The following is an 8,973-nucleotide window of genomic DNA, read 5'->3' on the forward strand; positions in this document are numbered from 1 at the left end:
CCGGCTTAATTGTCATAATGAAAATCACAAGGAAAAAAAAAGACAGAACACTGTCGATGCGTAGTTATCCTATATTGAAGAGGAAGTAATCTGATTGCGTCGTAAGCTAATGTGTTGACTTCGTAAATAAAACTTGGCAGTAGAAGCGATTTTAATTCCATTTTTATTTCCAATTGATAGTCGTGCCTTTCCACAGAAGATTTACATTTTTGATATTGTTGAGATAGAAAGCAAGCCAGCGAAATTACATCTTAGCACAGCAGAGAGCAAAAGCTGAAGTGCATAGTTATGCAAGATGGAGGCACGCGAAGAGAAAAGTTTTGGTTTTCAAGGACAGTTTCAGTTCCCAATGATTACGTCATCAGAGCTGAGCCGATCATAGAGTGATCTAGAAATAACGCAATGCAAAGAAGTTATTACGATTTTAGAATAGAGAGGAAGAATTAATGTTTATAGTTTAATCTATAATTTTGATTCATATATTTTAATCTTACATATTCCCCCCCCCCTTCAAAAAGAAAAAGGCGTAGCGACAGAGAAGCCTTTTTAAAGAAAAAGAGTTAAAGCACTAGCAAATAAAAAAGAAAAACAAAAATCATAAAATTTTGATTCTATAAAAGTATAATTTATAAATATCATTTTTTTTAAAATAAATTTTTAATTTTTAGAGTCCTATTGAATTTTTCAGCATTTCAGTCCAAAAGTCTTTTTGTTTGAGAGTTCACATAATCATAATTCTTCAGGGAAGGTTCTTGTTATTACAGAATATCACAAAATAAACTTTTACATAATCATTACTTATAATTAAATGTAATGCACATAAATATTTATGATATGAATTTTCATATTGATAAATTATATTTCAATACCATATAATAATAGGAGTAAGCTTCAGAAATTATGGTTTCACCGAAAGCCTCGCAATACTAAACAAACATATCCATCAATAGGGCTGTCCTCTTGAGCTAACCAGTGTGTTCTCTGCACTGGTAGCCCAGGGTGCCTAAACAGTTACTTGAAAAGGCCTCCGTTCCTTGCATTAAGGTAACTGGCCTTTGAGAACTGCACTAATACATTCCATAATAAAAAAATATAATAATAATAATATAAAAAATTTACATGCATTCATAAAATGAGAGCCTCTAACATTATCTTGCATGAAGAGGGTAAAAGGAACAACTGTACAGAGGTAATTACAAGCCTCTGTTGAAGGAACCACTACACCCTCATCATACTATACTTAACACACAATAACCCATAAATTTTAACATGCATTTACCATAATTTCATATTACGTATCTGTAATAATTTCACTTATTTTTTACACCAACTTCATTTTTAGAATAATTATAAAATTCGTATTCAAAATTCTCAACAAAATTTCAAAAACATAAAAACTTATCTTAATATACTTCCCTATGAATAATTTAAATAGCTTAAAATTCGTTACTTAATTTGCTCACACATAATTATGAAAAATTAGAAAAATTAATGAACAGGAATTTCAGATTTTCTCAAAACAAATTACAGAAATTTTAACCAAAGTTGAAATCAAAACTATAGAATTCGCAGCATATTAAATGATTTAGTTTTTGAGTTAGAGTCACACGAACGTAACAATTTTTGAGCTGTTGAAAAAGCAGAAGCGCAAATAATTTTCTGTCGCACATACTTGCAAACACTTAACTCGGATCGACCTTGAACCCGCTGTAATGCTTAATTCCTAAACTGTAATTCACTGATGATTTCCTTTTCACTAGGCAATCGAACTTCTCAATTTATCGAGATATTACTTTCAATCTGTAAACACTACGCGTGATTATTTTTTTGAAGCACTTGCAAAACACCACAGCAGAAGAATGATCTGTTCACTGATCACTGAAAAAAAACAAACTTGATGATTCACTTATTTCACATTATCTTGGATTTATCACAAAACGATGATTTGAAGAGCTGAATTAAATTTTCCATTGAGGTTTCAGGCTGCAGGAAACTATCCTGCCGGCTTAATTGTCATAAAAGTAGCAAAGGAAATGACGGAACAATGTAGATGCGTAGTTATCCTATATTGAAGAGGAAGTAATCTGATTGCGTCGTAAGCTAATGTGTTGACTTCGTAAATAAAACTTGGCAGTAGAAGCAGTTTTAATTCCATTTTTATTTCCAATTGATATTTGTGGCCACCATCACTTGGCTCTCTAGTCGTGCCTTTCCACAGAAGATTTACATTTTTGATATTGTTGGGATAGAAAGCAAGCCAGCTAAATTACATATTAGCAGAGTAGAGGGCCAAAGCTGAAGTGCTTAGTTATGAAAGAGGGAAGCACGCGAAGAGAAAAGTTTTGGTTTTCAAGGACAGTTTCAGTTCCCAATGATTACGTCATCAGAGCTGAGCCGATCATAGAGTGATCTAGATATAACGCAATGCAAAGAAGTTATTACAATTTTAGAATAGAGAGGAAGAATTAATGTTTATAGTTTAATCTATAATTTTGATTCATATATTTTTATCTTACACATATATATATATATTAGATTTGTATACAGCGGTGTTCTAACATACGTATTTTGACGCAAAATCGGACTATTCCTGAAATGACATGCCGATGTTTATTTTTATATTTGGATTCTACGACTCAATTTACGTCTTAAAACCAAATTTTATTAAATTTGGTATGCAATTTAATCAGTAATTCGGAAATTTACCTTGGCGCACATTTTTTACTTTGGGACAAGAATGGCGAACTTTTCTGTTTACGGTAATCTATCTCAAATTCCGTTTCATTTTCAGCTAAAGGGAATTTTTTTTCTCTTTCTTGCATATATTTTAACTAGTTGCTATTTATTTATCTATCTATTTATTTATTTTTTGTTTTTAGAATTTTATTTTAATTATTTGAATTGCGTGGTTGAATTATAGTTCTTCAAATAGCTATTTAAAAATTTTCTATTTATTTTTTAGCATTGTGTACTTAAAGCATGTTCTTGTATATATATAAGAGAAAGAGAAAAAGTAATAAGAATCAGATTTACAAAGACATTAAAGAAATAAAACTCAAAACCAGTGAAATCTAAAATTCCCTATAACTATGTAAAAAATACTATCAACCAATTGTCAACAAACCAAAAGAATTTTAGGAAACTACAGGCATGTGAAATATACAACTTTTTGTGTTATTTACAATTTTTGTTTGTAAATTACACGAAACTTTTACAAATTACACATTTTTTTAAGTTACCTTTTTTTTGTGAGTGTAATTTACAGTTTTTTTTTTGCATATCTGTAGTTTTCGGAAGTTCTTCTCGTTTTCTGACAGTTGGTTGATATTTTTTACATATTTACAGAGAATTTTAGATTTTACTGGCTCTGTATTTTATTTCTTTGATGTCTTTGTAAATTTGGTTCTAAATTTCTTACGTTTTGTCCATAATTGTTTAATTTTCAGCAACATATTGTCCGTAAATAATACTATTTGTTATACAGATTTATATATAAATGTAAATATATATAGAGATTGTAATTCGATTTTTTTTATTTGAATAGCACTTCTTGCGAAAGAATACTTTGTCGCCCAGTATACGTCACGATGCCTTTGAAAACTGTATTAAAAGAGAAAATACTGTAAAGCACGATTAATAAACCTTTCAGTGGGTCATTTAGAAAACATACATAAATAAGAAAGTTGTATTACTTACATTGTAATTCAGAAAGATATGATACAAAAAATTTTCCATAATTTTATCACTATACCATTCCTTTACACAATTTTACCCTTCTATGGCTTGTTTGTTAAAATATTACCCATATTTCCGAATAAGATCACATTTTTAATTTTTTAAATAGTAAAAATCAAATAGCATAGCATATAAAAAGACAACATTTTATGCAAGTAAATGAATAAATAAATAAAAATAATTAGAATAAATAAATAAGTATTTCACGTTTTTAATGTTTTAATTTTTTTTTTCGTAATGGTTATCCTCATGAAAACCTTTATGCCTTAACGATTCTTTTGAGGCATGCTACAGATATATCCGCAATCATCTTTCCTTTTTTATTCGCTATGTATACTCAATTTAGTTTATGCGATATTTAGCTTTGTATGTATTTAAACTGAGAGTTTTGAATCTGTAGTTGAGAGAGCTTCTGAGATTAGCGTCTTGCTGTTAATATTTTTAAGCTGCTCTCTTTAAAAATAATATTCCGGCAATAGCATTCTTGCTAGAGGATGCTTTAAATACGAGCCGGTAAAATACATGAGGCAGCTTAATCTGTTTAAAATGTAATGCTTTTTTCTCGCGTCTTTAGCTTAAAGAATAACAAGTGAACACAACAATAGCAAATGTAATTGAACGTTCATTTACACTACGGCTTAGTAGTTTAAAAAGTAACGCGTTAACAAAACTCTGCTGTTTGTGCCTGAGAGCATAATACTTTGAGTATTTGCAATTCAAATAGTAAATTAGAATCTGTAGGATTGTTTTAAATAACCATTTTATTAGCCCAAAGGGGCGTTAGCCCAGAAGGGCTATTAGTCTCGAAACTGCATTTTGAGTCGAATCACTATAGAAAACTTGATACAGCAGCTAAACTTTATTATTACGAACTTAAATGGACAGAAAGTTTGGTTTGCTAAATCCGATCCGGTAAGAAAAATGGATTGTCTCAAAAAGAAGTTAAAAATTATGCATAAACAATAACTGATGAATTGAGGGGAAAAAAGTCAGATGAGCCTTTTTCACATGGACAAAAAAAAAAAAAAAAAAAAAAAAAAAAAAACGAATAATACCTCTAAATTTTTTTTAAATATTATATTAATTATAATTATTATTCTATGCAATTGTTATTATTATTATCAGTTATTATTAAGTTCATTTGGTCTCTGTTCTTTTTCCAGTTTAGCTATACGTCTTACACGATAAACTAGTAAGATATTTTCATGCCTTCGAGGTGTAATTTGGAGCACGTCAGGCTAGCAATCGGGAGGTCCGGAGTTGAAATCCAGGCGAAAGAAGTAGCTCCTTTTTCATGTTTTCTGCTTCGAAAAATATAAAATAACTCTACAGTGAACCTCGAACTAAAATGTGGTAGATTGTAATTCGTCACACCAGGATTTGGGGACTGAGTCTCTTTCTCCCCAATAGCCCTTTAAGTGGAGAAGAAGGCAAGGCATTTTCGTCTTCTTTTTGCATTGGTGCTGTAACTAGAAGCACGTGGAGCAGCTGGGAGGTCTGGAGTCGAATACCGGTGAGGGTATATTTCATTTTTCTTCATCAATAAATACCTAATCGCTCTACAAATTTACTCGCATGAAAGTCATGGTTCAAATCTTCGTCACAAAATGCGCATCTCCCTCTCAAGTAAACATTTAAGATTATGAATAATCACTTTAGAGACAAAATATATGATCTGCTAAGACATGTTTTGTGTCATGGTTTTCCGAGGACTAGATATTTACTAGAATCTGATATCTTCTTCCCATAGCCTTCTTTCAGAACACACAGGAAGGTGAGGTTGTAGGTAAAAGAACAGTAACGCAGAGATATTTTTACTACATCCTAAGCGTAAGAATAGGTAATTTTACAGCTGACTAAATTTTCAGTTAAAACTTGCAGAAATTCTAGAAATATTGTTAATAAAATTTATTCTTATCGCAACAAATAAAACAAAATGCTTAAATTTCCTCAGATATTCGAACAATATTGTATTATCTTACAGTAGTTATATTTTAAACTATTAAAACGTTCAACAGAACTTAATTCAAAACAGAGAAAGCTAATTCGAATTCACCGCGAATTCTCTACAGTCATTAACAGCAATAAGTAAACAACTGGATTGAGATGTTTTCCTTCAGCTTTTTATAAGTTTTTTAAATACACAAGAAAATTCTCGTACTTTCTCGATTTTTCTGGATAATAAAAGAGTAAAATTAGGATATATCTGTTATTAAAATGTTAGATTCGCGTGCTCCTGTATTTAATTTTTCCGACGTAGCTGTCTCTTCAAATAAGTCTCGTGCTGCATTGCACGGGAATGTAAAACAATTTTAATTACAAATTCTACTAAAAATAGCCAAGCTAAATAAATACAAAAACCGTAACAATATTAAAAATATTCTTTTCCCATAGATTCAGTCGAAGATAAGCACAACGTTTTTCATATCAGATTTTAATACCGGAGTTTTCTGTAAACAACAGTTTTCTGTTTGGAGTTTTTTGTTTTTTTCCGGAAAAAACAGAAACATTCAATGTATACGAAAGCGGACGGGATCGAAATATTTGTCCATTATATCCGAAGGTTCTTTCTGAACTGGTTCTTTATATCGGAAGGTTCGCTAGGAGGTTTACCTATATTAAAATTATATTTTTTTTTTTCTGTGGTGTACGTCAGGCATGTATTATCCTTCTGTTAATAAACGGATGTAATAAGGGAAAGAGCAAATTAAATTTTTACATGGGTACGGGTTCGTAATGGATTGAATGCACACGGAACTGATGATAACTTGATGAAATTTATTTTTCCAAAAGAAACATTTTATAATTGTGGAACTTTCCACAAAAGTACTCGAACAGTTCTTCTCATAGTTTGATAGAGCACAATCAGAAGTTACCACTTCAAACTACTAAGAACACTAAAAACAACGCAGTGCATAGCGCATCTAAAGAACAAAGCTGGCTCGTAGCTCAGCCAAGACCCCGAACTCTAAACTAAAAATTCTGAAATCAAACTGAGAACTGGTGCTGTCTTTGGCCGTATATAATTTCCTCGGACCTATTCCTAGAAATTTCCAGTACCTTCGATTTCCTGAAATTGCGGTTACATACAGAGATCAGATCTATTACAGTTATACAGAGATCGGACCAAATTATCGCCAAATGGTCGCCAGGTTTGGGGTCTTTTGTCGATTTCTCTCCAACAAATTTAAACACAAAATGTGTTGGCGATAAAATATGTCACCAAAACCATTACCAGCTTGGCGCTGGCCTTGTCGATTAGGTGGATTATCTTAATTATTAAAATCTTGTCGATTAGGTGGATGGGGCTGCGCCCTATTTGTATATACCAGCTTGGCGCTATCTCGCCAATTTCGCGAAACAGCCATCTACTTCAATGTTAAATAGACCTGCCCCTGTAATCATATTTTTCTAGCCTAGTTTTGCATTTTCGTTACATTACACAGGAGATGCTACAATTTGCATATAATGTAACTAAAATTACTTACATATATACAAAATTCATAACAATACGTTGTGGTGTTGCGCGGCCCCAACCTACACGCAACAATAATAGTGACTGCTATGAACTGGAAAGTACACAAAACTCTTAAGAAGGGTTTAACTCCCTTTTTATTCTACTTTAGAAGTTACAGATGCGTGCACTTGACGCTCACAAACTACGCCGACCCGGCGGTAAAATAAAAATAAGAAACTAAAAATGAATAATAACAAGTTACTACCTAGGAGGCTCTCTAAACGTAACTAACCTAACCGCGTTCTAAGATACAGCTGATATTGCAGCAAACTTTCTGAATATTAAGTTGAAAGATTCAACTATCTGCGGCGGCAAGCACACAGGCCGAAACGCGCGGTTCTTCAATTTCTACCTAGCCACCTTCATGCTCGTGAAGCAAGAAAGCACACTTACGAACTCGTTTCCCTTCTATTTAACTCAAATTACTTCCGCTGACAATTTGAATACTTTGCGCGTTCTACTAAAATTTACATACTCTGGCATTGGCAATTCCAGGGGAAAGTAAGGCTTGACAGGAAAGATAGTTTAAACTTAAAATAAATGATAGTTAAAATAAATATAAACCCTATAACGTTGAAAAATAAAATGAAACACTTTTATAACCTTTCAACGATTATTCCGAAGCATTAGTCTTTTATGCTTTTGAAATTAAATCTTTAGAATGCAGATGAAACTTTGCTTTAATTCAATAGAAAATTAATTTTTCTTGATTAAAAAGGATTACTTATTAGCACTATAATAATTATTATATAAAAGGTGAAGTGGAAAAGCCAAGATTTAAAGGTAGAAGCAAGCTAGAAAAATTTGGAATTTTGTCATATACGAAAAGAAATTAAATTTGTAAAACTTAATAATTTGTTAATCATTACAAAATGGCTAAATTTTAAATAAATACATACATTTTGTATTTGAATAAGATTATTGTAAAACTTAGCTGATTATGACTTACTTTGTCCAAAAGACAATTATATTTCATCGTTGGCCGATATGTACAAACACCTGAATCTTCCATTTCGATCAAAACTGATTATATTCATTTAAATTATAGACAGTATTACGGATTACTTGAAACGAGATTTTATCGTAAATAACAGAATTCTATATTTTCTGCTACTGCAAAAATCTAATGACCGAAAACCGCGTTCACATTTTTATTTAGTCAAAAATAAATAATCTCGTGTTAGATTAGTGGAAATGTCTCTCAAAAAGGTTTTTAGTGAATTTGCGAAGTAATGTGTTTACGAGTAGTTTTAACGTGCTGGCTTCTTTAACAAAGAAGTTAACTTCTTTGTTAAAGCAGCCAGCATATTAAGACTTTTGAAGCATTAAAATTTATGCGTTACAAATTAAATACCTAATTTGAGAAATATTGGATTTTATCACACATATCTTTACATAAAAATCTGTTCAGAACTTCACTTCTGGTTTATCAGTATTAGCCAAGACCTAATATGTTGTTTCCACCGACATAAAAGTTTTATGTACTGAAATTGAAAATTTTTGGAATGTATTTTAATACATTTTTTTTATCTAATGGTGGGCATTTGCCTATTCGAGATTGGTAACTCTTAAGGCCAGAAGTGGTGGCCATTTTATTGTGGAGGCACCTAATAGGCATCCATCGTTGCCTCTTATGAAGGGACAGACAGTCACAGCCATGCCTTCTCCGGGATTCGAACCGGGGCCCTTTGGTAATCGGTATCCTAATAAATCAGCTTATA

Source organism: Stegodyphus dumicola, chromosome 7 (genome assembly GCF_044657685.1).
Source record: "Stegodyphus dumicola isolate Sdum_Otavi_A_Nest chromosome 7, ASM4465768v1".
NCBI lineage: Eukaryota > Metazoa > Arthropoda > Arachnida > Araneae > Eresidae > Stegodyphus > Stegodyphus dumicola.